Source organism: Electrona antarctica (assembly GCF_951216825.1).
Source record: "Electrona antarctica genome assembly, chromosome: 4".
NCBI classification, from domain to species: domain Eukaryota; kingdom Metazoa; phylum Chordata; class Actinopteri; order Myctophiformes; family Myctophidae; genus Electrona; species Electrona antarctica.
Genome location: NC_136809.1, coordinates 32,151,443 through 32,170,106, shown reverse-complemented (window position 1 = coordinate 32,170,106; position 18,664 = coordinate 32,151,443). Strand labels below are relative to the sequence as shown.

The 18,664-nt window shown below is 40.7% G+C and overlaps 1 long non-coding RNA gene across 1 annotated transcript; it reads right to left on the bottom strand.

Moving 5' to 3' along the window:
- Window positions 1-6,958: 6,958 nt before the first annotated feature.
- Window positions 6,959-10,813, bottom strand: LOC306921523. Its single transcript, XR_013789785.1, has 3 exons — window positions 10,699-10,813; window positions 9,521-9,693; window positions 6,959-8,505 (listed from the first exon to the last, which is right to left on the bottom strand). It is a non-coding gene; the product is annotated as an uncharacterized lncRNA (long non-coding RNA).
- Window positions 10,814-18,664: the final 7,851 nt, after the last annotated feature.

Sequence of the window (18,664 nt, the reverse complement as noted above, 5' to 3'; positions counted from 1 at the left end):
GGACAATATCAGCACACAAAGAAACATCTAAAAAGTCTACACTTTCTCACAGCAGAACAGATCTGCCGAATTGATCGTTCATCTCAGTATCTCAGATAGGCTACGTATCTCAGTATCTGTCTTTCAACTTTTTAAACATTGCATTTTTCTATGACATACTTCTTCCTCCTACTGTGTACTGTGAGTAGACACATACAAATGAAGAAACAAGAGGTGAAGACCAATCAACAGAGACCGCCTGTCTCACCATGTCTCCAGTCTACACCACCGTCAACAAGGCCGACCCAACCTCCAGCATCTATGCTAATGTTAACCATTACAGCCACCAGGATACTTCAGATCCAACTTGCATTACTGTAATGCCCCCTGACCCATTCTGTGTCGATTTGCATCCAAACCAAGATACTAAAATGCCCCAAACGGCCAAAGGGATCCCTGATGATAATTTGTATTCATTGGCACAGCTATCTACCTACTGTAGCAATCTCAAAGAAACTTCTCGTCAGTGAAATTCCCATTCCTCAAATCCTCAAATTCCTCAAGTATTGCAAATAGACTACTGTAAATAATAGTTACTGTCATGACATTGACACCACTGAATCTATCACACACACACACATTATTAATAGTATTCGCTAGGCCCAGGCGGTGGTGTAACCGTCTGGGCACCCGACTGGTAATCCAGTCGCAGTGTGCCGCGGGTTCGACTCCCGAGCCCGACACGGCCTTTACTGCATGTCTTCCCCCATCTCTCTCCCGTTTCCTGTCAGCCTACTGTCTGTCCCTTCAAAAACCAATAAAAGGCGTAAGCCGCAAAAAAATATCTTTAAAAAAAAAAAAAATAGTATTCGCTACAGCTGTCTTGCTCCTGAGGCGTTTGGACGAAGATGTTGGCTTCTATGTTGAAGATGTTGTCTTCTAAAGTCTTCTAAATATGTTGCACAAATATGTTTGCCTGTCTCATATCATATTATTTCATGTGCTCAAAAGGCAAGCTAATCCATGCTTTTCAGCCAATTGTATTCAAAATGGGATGCAGGATCATGAGGTTATTCCTCATGTCCCCATGCAGGTCCATAACAGTACATTAAAAACTGTGTAGCGAAAATATGAAAAAAACACATTAATTTGGAATATTATTGTGAAAAATACTGCATGTGATTTGCCTCTGCTGGTGAAATGGATGTAGTGGGAGGCAGACACAGGATTCTCTTTGATATGAGGCACTATAATGTTGCATTATTCATGAGTTTGAATATCTGCTTGACTAAACCACAAATAAGATATTGATATTGGTTTCTTCTTGCCATGGTTCAATAAGTGCTTGTTACTGTATGTGATTAACCTGATTATGTATATTGAGGTCAGAGGGTGTGCTTTGACTACTGTAAATTGTGACACAGGGAGGAAAAACTTTGCAGTACATTTGCTATACCACAATGGGTAATAATAATAATAAAACTATATTTGTATAGCACCTTTCATGACATGAAATGCAGCTCAAAGTGCTTTACAGAGCAATGGAGAAAGAAAGAAAAGAAAAGCAAGGCATAAAACATTAAAAATAATAGCAGTAATGCAATACAGTGAGGACATGAATAACAAAAAATGTAAAAGATCAATTAAAAGCAAGAGTGTAGAAGTGGGTCTTGAGCTGTGCTTTAAAAATGTCGAAGGTACAGTGGGAGTTTGTTCCACGCCGTCGACCCGTGGAAGAAAAAAGCTGCTTCACTGTATTTTTTTGTACTCATTTTTAGGCAAAGCGAGCAGGCCAGCAGTGGAAGACCTTAGGGGGCGGTTTGGGACATATTTAGGCATGCAGTCATGTAGGTAGGAAGGTGCGAGATCATTGAGAGCTTTATAAACAAGTAAAATATGTTTTAAATCAATCCTAAAAACAACCGGAAGCCAATGCAGTGAAGCTAAAACTGGAGTACTACTGTTCTCTCATCATAGTTTTAGTTAAAACTCTGGCTGCCGCATTTTGGACAAGTTGTAATCTGTCAATTGTTTTCTTAGTCAGTCCAGAAAAAAGTGCATTGCAGTAATCAAGCCGAGACAAAACAAAGGCGTGGATTAGCGTTTCTGCATCATCCAATGACAAATAGGCTCTGATTCAATATTGAAAAAAGGCAATCTTGATAACATGATTAATGTGTGAATTAAAATTCAATTCAGAATCAATAATACCCCCCAGGTTCTTTACTGTACTGTTACTCTCTACAGTCAGGTTGCCAAGTATGCTTATTATTGATTATTTCTGCTCACTAGAACCGATTATGAGAACTTCGTCTTATCCTCATTTAGCTTGAGAAAGTTCTCACTCATCCAGCATTTGATGCTAGACAGACAGGTCAACAACGGGTCTAAAGCACAGGGATCATCTGGAGCTACAGAAAGATATAGTTGGGTATCATCAGCATAGAAATGAAAATTTCTATGGTATGGTAATAAGTTCTCCCAACGGAATGTACAGGGTACAGGGAGAACAATAGAGGACCAAGAATCGAGCCCTGTAGAATACCAGAACCGATGTGTTTGTCTGAGTCAAACTCAGCTAGACTGACAAAATAACTTCTGTTTGTTAGGTAGGAGGAAAACCAGGACAGGGCCATACCAGACAAACCTATCCAGTGCTCCAGACGTATTCAAATTGAATGATCAATCGTGTCAAATGCAGCCGGGTCAAGTACATTTGCACATAGGCTACCCAGTGTTTGTCCTCTGCATTTAGCCCCTCGTAACTGTCAGCCATGGGAAGCTATATTGATCAGCATCCATATTTGCTATCAGTGGCTTTCTGATTTGCATTTCTATTTGCGTTGCATGGTACCTTGGTCAGTTACACCAGAGCAAAGAACAATGAAGAATCACCAGAAAACTGTCATAATACTCACCTCTTCATCATCTGTAGTGGGGTTCTTGCACTTCCTGGCACTGAGGATGCAAAACATGATTGTCTAATGATTATGAATATGAATATGATTGTGAGCTTGTAGATTGATTTATTTTGAAAACATTTGTTAATTTGTGAAAAATGTCCTTACCTTGTTACGGATATTTTGATACCATTACTTTTTAAACTTGTACTCAAGTACAATTTTGATTTGAATATTATACAAACATTACTTGTACCTGTAACAGAGTATTTTGACATTGCTACTAAAACATCTGAGTGCCTCTTCCACCTCTGGTCAACAGTCTACTGTGTCTGTCAAGTATACTACCAAACGTCCCCACGTTCTACAATTCTACAAGTATTGTAGCATTGGAGAATTAAACATTCTTAAAGAAGTTATGTTTAGGGATTGGATATAGTTATGCCTGATTCATACCCAGCATGCGTGCCAGTGTAGAACTGCTATTTTTCAGCTTTAGGCTTATACTAATATGGCGTTCTTAAAATTGCCATCCTGAACTGTTGATGTCTCACATTCACATCATTTTCTGAGCCTTATTATGTGGATCAGCAGAGCCAACACAGTCACCACTAACACAACCGCTACACTGACATGCCAACCTAGAACTGTGCATAATTGAGTTACATCAGCAGCACCCTCTGATGGACACATTAACATGACATAAAACACTGGATATTGCATCACAATCATTTTAACCAGTATATACATCAGCTACAAGCCTATCCACAAGCTCACAAAGCTTGCGGTGTGAGCATACCACGGTGTCTGGTTCATTACCGCGGTAAATACAATAATAATAATAATTATTATTATTATTATTATTATTATTATAAACTCAATGGCTTCTCATGGTTTAAACAAGGAGTTTGACATCAAACACTGTAACTTCTTGTCTTGTCTTTTTACTATTGCATTTTAATATTGTATTTTTATTCTGCATAGCTGACTCTGATTATTTCTGTTAGATCATTGTTCTATAATGTGACAATAATACTAATGTGAAAGGTATTGTGCATGGGGCATGTGCACTTTGTCTGTGGTTATGTGTTTGCATATAATAATTATTTCCCTGGTGGCCATATAGGAACAATGTGCTATCTTATGTGTGCTACTCTGACATACAGTAGACTATTTGTGTAACTTCAGTGTCTGATCTGTGATCAGTTCCAAGTCCAAAGTGTGGCATTATCCTTTCTCAATTTAGTGACTCAAGGATGCAGGATGCAGGCGATTTGCATCTCTGCAACTATGTCCTGACGTTATACCTGCATTTTTATGCACTGTTCAGTATACAGTGTGTGGGTGAAAAAACTTTGAGTCTGCATTCTTTTCATATCTGGGCATTGCTCGTGGTAGCTGTTCTGAGAATGTCTGCACAATGTCTGTTTGTTAGACTGGAATGTTGTTTTGATTTTATTATTCCTATGGCAAAGACATAATCCAAAGCAGGTCAGGATTTTCTACACATAGTGAGTACAGTTTCCTTCACAACACAGGACATCCAGAATGTGTCAGTTCACTCCTCCTTGTTTCTTTCTTTGTGGATGCTGTTGGGCTGCAGTTCTATGAGTTTGCCCCTCAAACACAGCCCTCTCAACTCCAAACGTAGGTGTGAGTGACTGACAGTGAAGTGGCTGCACGTCACAAGCAAAAAGGTGAAAACCTGGTTGAGACAAATTGGCACTAACAGGAACGTGTGAGAAATCTCCTTCCTCAAGCTGCTGCTCAAACAGGCACAGTTTAGTTTAAAATGCAATACTGTACATCATTCAGCATTGTCAGCAGAATATTATGTTTCCCCTGAAGTTTCAGATTGAGTGAAATGTGTTTACTCTAGGTGTGAGACAGAAGTGTAGGACCCAACTACCCAAGTACAGAAACAAGTCCAAATCCTATCCTAAATCATATATCTTTTGTTGTTAAAGATATATTTTGGGGCTTTTTCTGCCTTTATTGGACAGTGTATAGTATGGTGACAGGAAATGGGGAGAGAGATGGGGGGTGACACGCGGCAAAGGTCATCGGGATCAGGAGTCGAACCCGCAACACGCCGGCAGGCTGGCTTAGCAGCCTAGCCTGGACCGCTACACTAGCTGCCCGGCCCAAATCCAAGTATCTTTAATACGAAATTAAAGAGTAAACACAAGGAAGCTAACTGGGAAACTGACCTATACTGGAAAACACAAGTATACCATAATGTAAGTTGAATCTGAAGCATCCTGGTTGATGTAAACGTTAAAGGACCACTTCACCACTTTTCAACATCTATTATAATTGGTGCTCACTTTTCACTAATGTTCATGATAAAACACCACCATTTTTTTCTACTCAGTCTGTGTCTCATAAGAGGGCTGTGGGCAGTTCAGAAATCCGTCCACCAGTGACATCATCGATGGGGAATCCAAGCTAATAGAAACTGCAGGCTTTCTAGTCCTGAAAAGTCCTGCGAAAATGGAAGCCATCGTTCTCATGATAATCTTAACATTTTTGTAAAAATAATCTTGCCTAACGATGATGTCACTGGTGGACGTGAAAAAGTCACCAGTCAAAAGACATATATATATATATATATATATATATATATATATATATATATATATATAAGATAAACAAATAATATTTTCCCAGATGCGTTCTACTGTAAGACAAACTAGAGGGAATAGCTAAATTACAGGGGTGCCCAAAAGGTAGATTGTGATCTACCTGTAGATCACAAAGGCTGTGCAGGTAGATCACATGACATGCCCTATAAATGTCTCTAGAGTAGGCCTACTCTATTGTTAATTTAATGTTTAATATATTATATAGTGTTATTAAGGTACTTATGAAACTCTAGCAGATCGATTTGGTTACCTCTGAATGAGAGAGAAATGTCATCGATGAATCAACAATACATTTTAATGTTCTCTCTAAAAGGTTATTTTTACAACGTCAAATACATTTTCATCTTACAATCCTATAAACGGACAGGCATACTGTGGTGCAAAAGACGCTCCCAACGCTCCCATGCTAGTAAGACCGTCTATTCCTCATCTAAAAAATAAGCCCTCGGTTGTTGGTGAGGTGGTGGTGTTGTGGGCTGGTGTAGCTCATCCTTGCTGCCAGTCAAGTTGAATCACACCCGTCTTTTCTTCCCTGGGTTGGCTTTGAGAGGGTTGGCGAAAACATCCACGTTTAGGTTGGTTCCCCCAGAAGTACACCTTGTCAGATCTGAAGTCTTTCTGGTCTCTGATGAGCTTGTCCATCTTGATTCATCTTGTCCAGTTGTGCCCTGATTTCTTTTTTTATAATTTATAATTTGTATTGATTTTTTTTTAACATTTTGACAGCATACAGTACGTTGTGCATGAATCAAGTGTCTTCTATCCCAATATTGGGTCATAGTATGCCAAAACAAATCTGGACAACATTTAAATCAGCGTAAGAAAATGAAAGAAGAAAAGTGAAAAGAAAAGAAAAAAGAAAATCAAATAAAGAGGGGGGGGGGGGGGGGGGTCCTTGGGTTGTGTTAACAGAAATACATTTTTGTTTTGTTTATGTTTTTGCACCGTTCAAAATAAAGATAACGGTTACCATCCAGTAGCGTAGTGGGACATTCTCATTTGTTCTCTTCTATGGCATCCACATTTCCTATACTGTAGTTCAATAGGGGTGACCGCATGCTCCAAAATGTGTCTGTCTTTTGGTGAAGGTCTGATTGATTGATTGATTGAAGAATTTATTAACAGTTTGCAGAATTACAGTACATTTCAAGCACAAACTCAGTACAAAGGCTGTTAACTGTGAGTGGACGACCCAATTAAGCATTACACTTGTTTCCAATAGGGTCCACCATGTTCAAATCATCAAAACATTTAGAGACGTACAAATAGACACTTCTATAGACAGAACAGGAATTCATCATAAAGGAGGTAAAAAGGGAAAAGAAATATATACAGTGAGGGGGAAAAAGGGGGGGGCGGGGGGGGGGGGGATAGGTGAGTTTCATAGGTGAGTTTCTCCAAAGGCAAGAAAGTAGAGGCTTGGGTAAGCCACATTTTAGCTGAGGGTACTTGGGGGTTGGACCACAATAACAGAACACATTTTTTAGCAAGATATGTCAACATGTCTAATAAACGGGTGGAGCCAGGGTCCAAGGTCAAACCACTGTCATAATGCAATAAATATAGGCTGGGAGTAAAATTAAGGACCTTGCCTAGGATTTTCTGAGTGTGAAAATGGACCTTCTTCCAGTATTGCTGAATTAGATCACACTTCCAGAAGACATGCATAATAGTACCTACTTCCTTATGACACTTGAAGCAAAGTACTGAGGCGTTGGGAAACATATTATGAAGACGGAGAGGTGTGTAATACGTTCTGTGAAAGAATTTGAAATTTAATTCATGGATGTTTATAGAGGTACATTTAGGAAATATCTTGTTACAGATGAAGATCCATTCTTCTGGGTCAAACGTCACCCCAATATCCTCCTCCCATATACTTGTTTCAGTGAGTCATAGGAGGAGGTACCAATATTAGTCAGTATATGATATATATCTGAAATATGACCCTTCCTGCCATCGGGGCTAATAAATAACTTTTCAATTTCTGTCATTTCAAAACGTAGTTTCCCCTCTCTCCTCTGACTTTCCAAAAAGTGTCGGATTTGGAGATACTTGAAGAAGTCCCTATTTTTAAGATTAAATTATTCGCTCTGATTTCTACTAGTAGTATAGATACTACTGGTCAAATAAACATATCGTTACTGTCAGCCAGAAGCCCCTTATCTCCATATATTTTAACTATTTTTTCCCCTAAATTAACACCCTACTTGATCATATTACAGCGTCACAAAAAACATACCAGCAAACTCTACCAAGACTCATGATGTGAATTAATTAACATAATAGATACCATATATTCACAGTAATGCCACTTCTATGTAATATCTACATGATAACTCAATACATAGACAGGTTAATCAATCATTAAAAAATAGGCAGGGGTCTTCAACAGGGGGGTCATCAAAAGAAATTGACTGATAATTTGCACCAGTGAAGAGCTTTAGACATTTTGGTATCTCATGCAAATCAGCACAGAAAGTGACTCAGTATACCACAATGTAAGAATCTGAATCGGAATGATCCTGGTTGATGTAAGAATCTTAATCTGAAGGTTCCTGGCTGATGTTAACAATTGGCATAGATGTTTGAGGTTGGATCTGAATCTGAAGGTTCCTGGTTGATGTTAACAATTGGCATAGATGTTGGAGGTTGGATCTGAATCTGAAGGTTCCTGGTTGATGTTAACAATTGGCATAGATGTCGGAGGTTGGATCTGAATCTGAAGGTTCCTGGTTGATGTTAACATTGGCATAGATGTCGGAGGTTGGATCTGAATCTGAAGGTTCCTGGTTGATGTTAACATTGGCATAGATGTCGGAGGTTGGATCTGAATCTGAAGGTTCCTGGTTGATGTTAACATTGGCATAGATGTCGGAGGTTGGATCTGAATCTGAAGGTTCCTGGTTGATGTTAACATTGGCATAGATGTCGGAGGTTGGATCAACAGTGGTCGATTGCTCTTCACATCTTGTATGTGTCTAGGGAGTATGTTATAGTTATTATAAACAACTAAAATATGTTTCAAAATGAAAGAGAGAAAGGATTTAGGAACAAATAATCATTTCCCAGAAATGTAAAGCAAATCAAAAAGAGGGAATGAAATAATAAAAGCAAAAACACGTATTACTTTTGCCATAGAATAAACACATTTTAGCACTATCGTGATTCGTGATGTCTTTGGATCCTACGAACAAACTAATACACTTACACTTTCCCACATTGTTTGCATGAACACATTTAGCTGATTGGTACCATCTGAGGGGAATAATGCTCATAGCGATTTTTGGCTAGAGTTAGAAAAAAAATATGGCATTGCAGCAGTAGTAGGCGCTACAGTATCTGTGTGCTGTCTTGTATTATAACACTGAATCCAAAGGAAAGTACGCACATCTCTAAAAAAAAAAAAAACTTTCAGCTGCTGAACAAAAATATACATGAAGGAGAAGTAGTCTGCACACTATTTGTATGTCCCACAGGAATTTAATTAGATTAGAAGGATGACAACGTTTCAACCCCTTGTGGGTCTTCATCAGGTATGAGAGCACAGTTGCCTTTCAGCTTCTGCATGCTCTGTTCATAAACAGCTCTTAACACAATTATTATGTATATTTATCTAAAGTGTTATTATTTTTGTAACATTATTTTGTCTTAAGTGAATTATTTCACTACAATATCCACAAGGTTGTGCTGAAACAACAGGTCTGGGAATGCACATACAGTATACAGTATGGACCTTTTTTCCCCTTTTTGAATTGATGTTTTCGGGCTAGGTAGGGTGTAAAATGAATTGGTAAGGCCAGGCGGGGCCTTGGGCCAGTTAGGACCTTAATTTTCGGGCTGCCTGGCGCGGCTGCACTAAGAACATTGGGGCGGGCCCGTCTAGAGTTTGAATGGACAGGTATCAGTCAAAAGGGAGACATCGAAGTGGAAGAACGGGTGGGCCAGGCCTACAGTGAAAAGTGCCATGAGACATTACAGTGTCATAATACTCACCTTTCCATCATCTTCAGTAGGGTTCCTGACACTGAGGACAGCCACTGGAACATGTACGCTGAGGGAGATATGTGACTCACGTTGTGGTTTTCTGGTTCTCTTTTTGCAGAATATCAGTAGAGCCACCACTGTCACTGCTATCACAACAGTGACACCGACGATGACAAGCCAACCTAGAAGTGTACACAATTGAGTGAATCAGCAGCCTTTGGCGGATGGATCATACATTTGCAGACAGAATGACATGCATGCGTGCATGCACGAATTAGAGTTATATCCGTGGACCCTGTAGTAATACAAAATTATTCTGATTAATAGAAGATCAGTTGGATGAGATAATACATCATTAATGAGTTAGATAAACTTTTGTGTGTTTGTATTATTCCCTTTCTGCTCACGTGTCGCAACACGACTTGTGAGCAGAATTGGGGAAAGCCTACTATAGTGCGTTTCATCAACCACAGTTGACCACAGTTTTCTCTTTAGTCTATGCTATAATCAGTATGATACATGTTTATTACATGACTTCAGAGAACTAGAAGTGAGTTTTTAGACCCTCAAAAAAACTTTGCAATCACATAATTGCATTTCAGCCAAATGGCACACATTATGTGGGGGTGCATAATTCACCGCAATAATCGCATATTTCCATGCAAAATGTGTGAAATACGCAGGGCTCGCTTGATTTCACAATCCCCGCAGTTTTCCGCATAAAGTCATCGCCTCACCCATTAGTTCATGTTGACACACCGAAGCAAAACAAACCATGGTGTTGCGGTGAAAAAACAGTGTGTGTGTGTGTGTGTGCGTGCGTGCGTGCGTGCATGCGTGCGTGCGTGCGTGCGTGCGTGCGTGCGTGCGTGCGTGCGTGCGTGCGTGCGCTGCGTCTGATGGGCTGGCTGCAAATAAAAATGAATATTTTTAAGTTACCGCATATTTCGCAAATTCCCACAATTTAAATGCATATTCCTTTGCTTAATCAATGTTTTTTGCCCGCAAAATCAATGATTTTAGTCTGCATATAATCAATGCTTTTTGACCCTGTTTTTTCTGGAGGTCTGAGTTTTTAAGAAAATGCAACACGGTGGAAACTATAGTTTGGGAAATGGGTGTGAGCTACATGGGGAAATGTGTCATGGACCAACGAATACTTTTGTTTTTGTTTTAAGGCTACATACCAGCCCCTAAAGATGAGGATTCATGAAGCATGTTTGTTGTGGATACAACAGAGATGGTACTAGAAACAGGACATTGAAGTGTAGACGCAGTAGTGGTCATCTTAACTGTTGTAACGGGAGCTGCATGGAAACATGTTTGAGAATGCATGAGAAGTCCGGTATTTGTTATAATTTTGTATTATTTTGACATATCAGAAATGTGTGTTTTCAAGATACAGTGGAATAAAAATACAGAACACAGGCAATATTTTAACATACAGTGTAACTGTAAACATGGCGTACAGTTCAGCACAGACTTACCGTCTTGAACATTAATATGCACTTCTATGTGTGGATCCAAGAGGCCAGGTCTATCCAGTCCACATTTGTATGTTCCAGAGTCTAACTTGCTGAGTTTAGTGATGGATACAAATAAGCCTTTTCCTGAGTTCGTCAACCTTATTCTATCACTTCTTACAGTTTCACCAAATTCTGCCTTGATAATGACTCCATCTGTTCTGCATGGATTTTTACAGAAGTACTTTGGATAATCAGTGGAGGTCCAGACATTCCAGTCTTTGCAGGTGAAATTCACTTCCCCCCCAACATGGCCAGTTATGTTGTTGAGAGGTGTTGTCTCCACAATACTCCACACTACAATACAAGAGGTAAGCAAGGAGCCAGATAGCTCATTAGTAGAGGACACACAAATGAACAGTTGAGACGAAGAACCATCTAGGTTCATAATAATTATCCATAATGTATAAATTATGGATAAGGGGTTAGGACGCGAGTGCGGAATGGCCATCGCGTTTGAGTAAGGACGCGCTGTGATTGGCCAGTAGGCAGTAGCCACTTTGAGTGGGAGTCGGGAGGAAACGCTCTCGCCAGAACATGATTTACTATTCTGTCCATATCGGGGCGCAACCCGGCGGGACTGAGTCGGCTAAGCGAACATCGCAATAATCAACACGGCAACTCGCAATGTCTCTCTTGGCTCAAGTTTGCTTGAGACCGCGCCCCCTCCGTCACGGTCTAAAACTGCACTTAGGAAGGGCGTGACCATTTACTCAAACGCGAAGGCCATTCCGCACTCGCAGTTGCCATTCCGCACTCGCGGTCAGGACAGATAGGACTTTTTGGGGAGGAGTCAGAAAAAAATGATAGGCTTAAATGGTTCTTCGTCTCAACTCTTATTGACAATTGTTTTTGTCTCAACAACAGTGGAGACATTTATAACATCATACAGACACTCAGAGACAGAGACAACCACACAGGCAGAGAGACACATGAAAACAAGCAGAGGTCACTCACCAGAAAGCAAACAGTAAATGTAGACATTTCTCATGATGACAACGAGCTGCAGGTGGCTTGTCCAGTTCTGGCTGGAGATCGAGGATGTGTGACTTCTGCATACTTTGAACAAAGGTCTAGATGTCTTACAATGGACTTGGTCACACATTTTCACAACGTTTCCTTCTTCTTTCCTGTCTCGGTTGCATCATCGTCATTACATACATAAAAGCAGTCATGTTACAGCCTTTGGTTCATGCCGACTCAATGACAAGCACGCACACACATGCGCATGTACATGCACTTAAACACGCACGCACGTATCCACTTAAACGTGCACACAGGCACGCACACATGCACACAGCCAGCCACACGCACATTAAGCAGTTTAAAAACAAATGTTGACAAAAGTGCTGCGCACTGAAATCAAGTCAAATAGGAATGTAGTATGTACCTGTATACAGTTGGAGGCCATCAATATTGTCCTTTTCTTTTTGCTGAGGTTTGCGTGATCTGCGCAAAAGGACAGTTAACACATTTTGGGCGGGAACCCCTTTTGGTGTTTTAAACATTGTTATAATTTAGCTATTGAAAAATAGCAGATCTACAAGCTCATAGCGCGCCACCGAGTGGCGCGCTACGAGCTTGTAGGTCTGCTATTTTTGAAAAATCGTGAAAATATTCATTTCAGAAAACTGGAGGATTTAGAAGGATTTTTTTAAATTTTGAGGTCAGGCCTAAATGGGTCAAATGATAAGGGACAATATCGGTGGCACCCAACTGTACAAAGTGAGTATTGTGCAGAATACTCTGAACACGGACACGGTGTGTGGGAGGTACGGTATGAGGACAGACAGAATGCACTGTACATTATGATGGCAGGATGGACAGACTGAAGAGACGGGACAGACACATGGGACAACCTTTATCCATCTCTCCTGACAATACAATAGACAGATGGCGGGAGAGAGGACGAGGAGTGGAGGGTGGAGGAAGAAGGACAATACAGTATGTCTCACATCACCAGCATGCCTCAAACATCTGCTTTCACCCTTTCGTCCCTAGAGTTTTGGAACAGGAGCGAAGTGCAAAAACAATAGTTTCCATATCAACGGTGTAAATGAATGCCCTACATCATTCTACAGTGTCATACAAAAGTAGCAAAAATAGATCTTTCAGTTTCACTTTCAGTCTGTTTTACAAATATTGAACCAATGCAAAGTATTAACAAGAGCTTCTGACTAAATAATAACTATACATTGGTCCCACTGCAACACAGGTTCATTTTTAGTTTTAGTTTTGTCTGAAAAGTGACATTTTTGGTCGTACAGTTCAAGGTTTTCCATGCAGCCAACAGCGACGATTCTCCCTAGCCAACATAGATCTGTAAGGATTGGAGTGGAGGGCGCGTGTGACATGAAGTCAATCTGCCACCGTGTAAACCCGGCTTTAAAGCACTATCTCTGAGTGACAAGAGCTCCTCTGAGGTCTCACTTAAATCACTAGTTTTCCTGCCTATCTGGTGTGCACAACAAGAACTCATTTAACCCATTAAGATCTGAGGAGGATTTTAAAATGGTCTTCTAAATCCTAACACTTTTCTGAATACAAAACATTGTATTCCAGCCAGGGACCCCCAGAAGCAAAGACTTGAGCTCATATGTATGTATGTGTGTGTGTGTGTGTGTGTGTGTGTGTGTGTGTGTGTGTGTGTGTGTGTGTGTGTGTGTGTGTGTGTGTGTGTGTGTGTGTGTGTGTGTGTGTGTGTGTGTGTGTGTGTGTGTGTGTAGTGCGGCACAAAGTGATCTCTGCTATATAATTTATAGCTAAAATCTAAAATGACACAGATGCTTTTCCAGTTTAAATAATGGGTTAAAGCTATAATCCAGGACTTATTTCAAATGCTATTTGATCCAATCTTCATAGTAGGGTATGTTGATACAATCTGCAGTGATTGTTGAGGTGGTCTCTCTACTTTGGGGAATGTAGACCTTGGTATAGGACACCTGCTGGTTGAAAATGTCAATAAGGTTATTTGAAGCAGAGCAGACAGCACATTCAAAGAGGGATTTTGCACACCGATCGAAGGTGCTCTAGCTGTACTGCAGGACAAAAATATTCCCAGTCACACGGAATTCTGTTGTGTGCATTCTGTTGTGACTGGAATCTCAAATATCTTTTAGTTTATCTGCTCAGGAAGATGCTGTTATATGGGGGACCGGCCTGTTGTACAGTTGTAGCCTGGCTGTGTACCATGGTTTGTATGTGTGGTGCCTGAAGAGCTGATTGAGGGGTGCCTGTTAATCATTAGAACATGGGGAGCATCTTGGGTGGATTGCTATTTAATTGCACTGGTTGGTTGATTAGAAATCCAAGGGTGGAGTCTGCAGAATATATAAAGGGAACAGCCAGATAGATAGATTTAAAAAAAATAAAAAAAAATAGATGCCTCATTGGCCGCTGCAGTTCATTGGAGCGATGTGTCTCCAACGAAGGCGGAAGTCAAGCATTAGTGCTGAAGGCACGCTGCGTCGCTGCCACTCAAATGACTACTGGCCAATCACAGCGCATCCAATCACAGCACATCTTTTCTGGGACTTATCAATTCAATCCAAGGGAGCTTTATTGGCATGCGGAAACAAACATTTACACTGCCAAAGCAAGTGCCACTGGGAAAGAGGGAGTCACGCCTCTGATTGGCCTACCAAACTTCCCCTTCTGTGAAGCATGCGGAAGCTTGGCAAGCTTCCGCTCATGCTTCCGTTATGCTTCGCTAGGAATCTTGGTAAAGCTTGCCCTCTCTCGCACACGCCCCAGAGCCGAAGGAGGCGTCTATCTTTTGATGTCTATGGGAACAACAGCTCAGTTGGAGTGTGGGCTGCCAAGGGGTGGGTTGAACACTTTGCAGCTCTATTAATTGCAGTTGTTAGATTTTTTTTAGTTGCATTTTCTTCAGTTGTAAATATTTTACATTTTTAAAAATCTTTTTTCTGCAAGCCTGCCTCCTGGTCCATTTTTTAAATACTAGATACTGTACACTCCCACAACCTGACGAAGGCCCCACTGCCCCAGTACACCAGACCGGCAACGTGTCACCGTATTATCCAGCTTGTTGGAAATATTGGATTGGCTGTGACACACTTGGCTGTGACACACAGGTTGTATGTAGGTTCCGTCGAGTGTTCATTTAAAGGAAACTGTAACCGATTTTGAACCAAAGAACAATTAACCAAGGAGATTATAATAGTGTGAGGAAAAAAGTTACCTATGTCTCTTTATATTTCTCCCATAAAAAATGCAAGTGTAAGCCTGTGATTATTTCAAACTCGATGTTTTAATGTTGAAATGACGCCTACGCAGCTACGCCCAATGATGCAACCTTTTAACATAACAGCCGTACACTGCCACATTTCACAGGCGAAAAGCACAGAAGACATTTTGTACACTCAGATTTATGTGGGTCCTTAAAATGAAAAAATAAAAGTTTGAGAACCACTGTAAACCATCAGCTGAGAAAGAAACTATAGAAAGGCCGTTGCCAAACAGACGAAGAGTGTCCCCTGGTGCACTCGTAGACTGGCGGCCATCGTGCTGTCACTCGCTGATCGATATGTGAGCTCATGGCCTTGCTCTAATGGAAGACGTGTAGAATGTAGATGCAGTCATTAGGGTCCACACTAACTCAATTGATCCGCACAAAACTGTCCTGCAGGGGACCCTGATTTGATAGGTTTAATTATCTGTAGTGGTGGTTGCTCTAGGCATGATGTGCACGCGTGCTTGCGTGTGTGCCTGCGTGCATTCCCATGCAGGTGACACCTTAAGTGGATATTAATTTCACATCTTGGAGCAAATTCTTCTTCAGTGTGGATGATGCTGTCTTCAAAATAGACATGTGTGTGCGTGTGACGGTGTGTGTGTGCGTGTGTGCGTGCGTGCGTGTGTGCGTGCGTGCGTGCGTGCGTGCGTGCGTGTGTGCGTGTGTGCGTGCGTGCCTATGCCTCTCTCCTTGAAAGAGATCGGCATAGAGACAAACGGAGGACAGAAAGTCCTAGTCTTTGTCTCAAAGGAAGTTATTTTAGATCTCCATTGCATCTATCCCTCCGCATAGATTCTAATAAACAAATATCCTATTCCCTATAACCCTAAACCCTAACACTGAACCCTAGCCATAAGGTAAGTGGGTAACATAGAACCTGGAGAACATAAGGATGACCCCGAAACGGTTACGTCCAGGCAACACCGTTACTTTTCAGGAAATAGGGAAAAGATCCTGTGTTCCAATGGATCCAGTCACAAGCTCATGTTAATACTTAGTTTTCTTAGTTTCAATATTTATGAAAACTCACAGATAGACGTAACCCTTTCAACCCAGTGTCCCAATGTTGGCCATGTAATTAATATCATATCATCATATCATCGTACATCATTATGACGTAACATGTCGATTTGCTCGACACATGACGTAAATTCTCCATTCATTGTGAATGGGAATTTAATGTTTGTGTAAAACGAAAATCTACACAAATAGCAGAATATCACCCCTCAAAAAAGTGACAATATTTCAAAGAAGGTATTCTAACATAGTGAAATTTGCCTCCCAAGTATCCACAGGTCATTATCCAACACCTTGTGAGCTTGCAGATCCCCCTATTTAAAGCTATACAGCTTTGTGTGACAACAAACTAAGTACAAAATAGTGTGTTAATTTATGAAAAAACATAAAAAGGAGATATATGGAGATATAGGTTTTCTGTGCCATTATAACTTTTATCACTGTGTGTGGGGCTGTACAGTACATTTGGGGAAGCGTGACGGTCTCTTGTTAAATATTTTACTGGCACATAAGACTTAGCAGCCTAGAAATGTACATCGGTGGAGTGAAAAAATCTCTGGAAAACCACTCAAACTGATGCCAATATCTACTGTAATTACTGTGCTTAATGACAACTATTGTACGCAAGGTGGACCACCTTGCCTATTATTCTGTACTATTATAATAGGAAAGGATGCCTCATATTCACAGATAAGAAATTGTCTAAATAATATAAGTCCCCATTTGTGATACATCACACGGAAAAGGACTTTTAGGCAATTAATACCCTTTGGAACTTGTGGAAATTGATTTCACAAACCAAAGTGTCTCTGCCCACACGCACCGATCTGCCCACCCTGAGTCGCATTGCTGATGATGGCCAATTACAGTTATCCAAAGTCAAATGATCCAATTACCTCCCCTTACCACCCTGGATTCGGAACCCCATAAGCCAATTATACATTTTCCTACTGTGAGTTCCGGGAATGCACATTATACAGTATGCACACGCACTCACACCTGCAAAACGTTGTTAAAAGGCGTCCCCTTTCTCCACTCTCCTTTATTATAGAAGATAACAAAGGTTTGCAGTGTGATCTGTTCACCTCCAGCTAAGCCTCTTACTTATTTTCTCTAAAGGTAATGCAACTCTTTAGCTCCACTTCATTGGAGCCATGCTATTGATGGCAAAAAGATGGCTGCTCAGGCCGCTGTACATAATCTGTCAGGTGGCTGCAGCAGCAACAGAGAGGTATAGGTACGCCGTTTAATGTCTCTGCTCACGGTTTTAAAACCTCTCAGTAGCGATAAATGGGCATGGAGTCGGTTTCCCGTGTCGCTTCTGCCTGTTGGTCCCCAAAGGGTGAACATTATGAGCTGTATTTGATGACCTTCAGCAGTTTTAACATTTATTCAAAGAGGGTCCGTCGAACAGGAGAGAATTATCTCAAATTCACTCTCGCTGTGAGTGTGCTATTGCACAAAGCACAGTGGAGAGGAGAATGAATACCTCGTAGGCTACTGTATCTAATGACATATGTCTGTCAGTCATTTGATTGTGTCAAAAGTGTTAGAAGGCAGGGAATATTTAGCATCCAAGGCTCACTCATGAAATTATAATGAAGAATTTATGAAAAGCTATAGGCCTACAGTTCAGTAATGTAAGTGATACTGCATGAGGAATAGTTTACGCTCACAGTGTAATTGGGCACATAGCCATTCTCACTGTGTATGTAAGCCTAGCCTATATTCAAAATGCTGTGAAGCTAGCATATTGGACACTATTAATGAGTCATCATTTTTGGCATTGTACATGGGCTCCATCCTCCACATTTTTGTGGAATAGCTGCGTTTAGAAAGGAGGAATATGCTGTGGCTGTGGCTGGCAATGCATATAGGCAAGCAATTAGCCTTTCCTTAGTCATTACATAACTAAATCAGAGAGGAAACAGATTGTAAACCAGATATAATATTTTTTCTTTATCAAGAACATCTCTTAATTGATGTGGAGTCTGCTGTGGAAGAAGTCAGTGATGATTAGTATTCATCTGGAGAAGGGGCATTGAATAAAGTGAAGCATGCTTTTCAGCTCAGCACCAGTACCGTGGCAGGAAATTAATGCTGCGATGTACTTTGTACGTAACACTACACTAAGACACTATAAGGCGAGTAGCGACCGCAGGGCTGAGACACTCAATAATGTCACTTCATTATGTTTTTTTAAAATCAAAGGCTACTTAATATCCAAATCCAACAGATAAACAAGTGCAGCAAGTGCCTATATGAAGTGTCTTCAGTGTCTATATGAATACTCATCGTTCATGTGTTTGGCCCAATGGTGCTCGAAACTCTGTGTGTGTGTGTGTGTGTGTGTGTGTG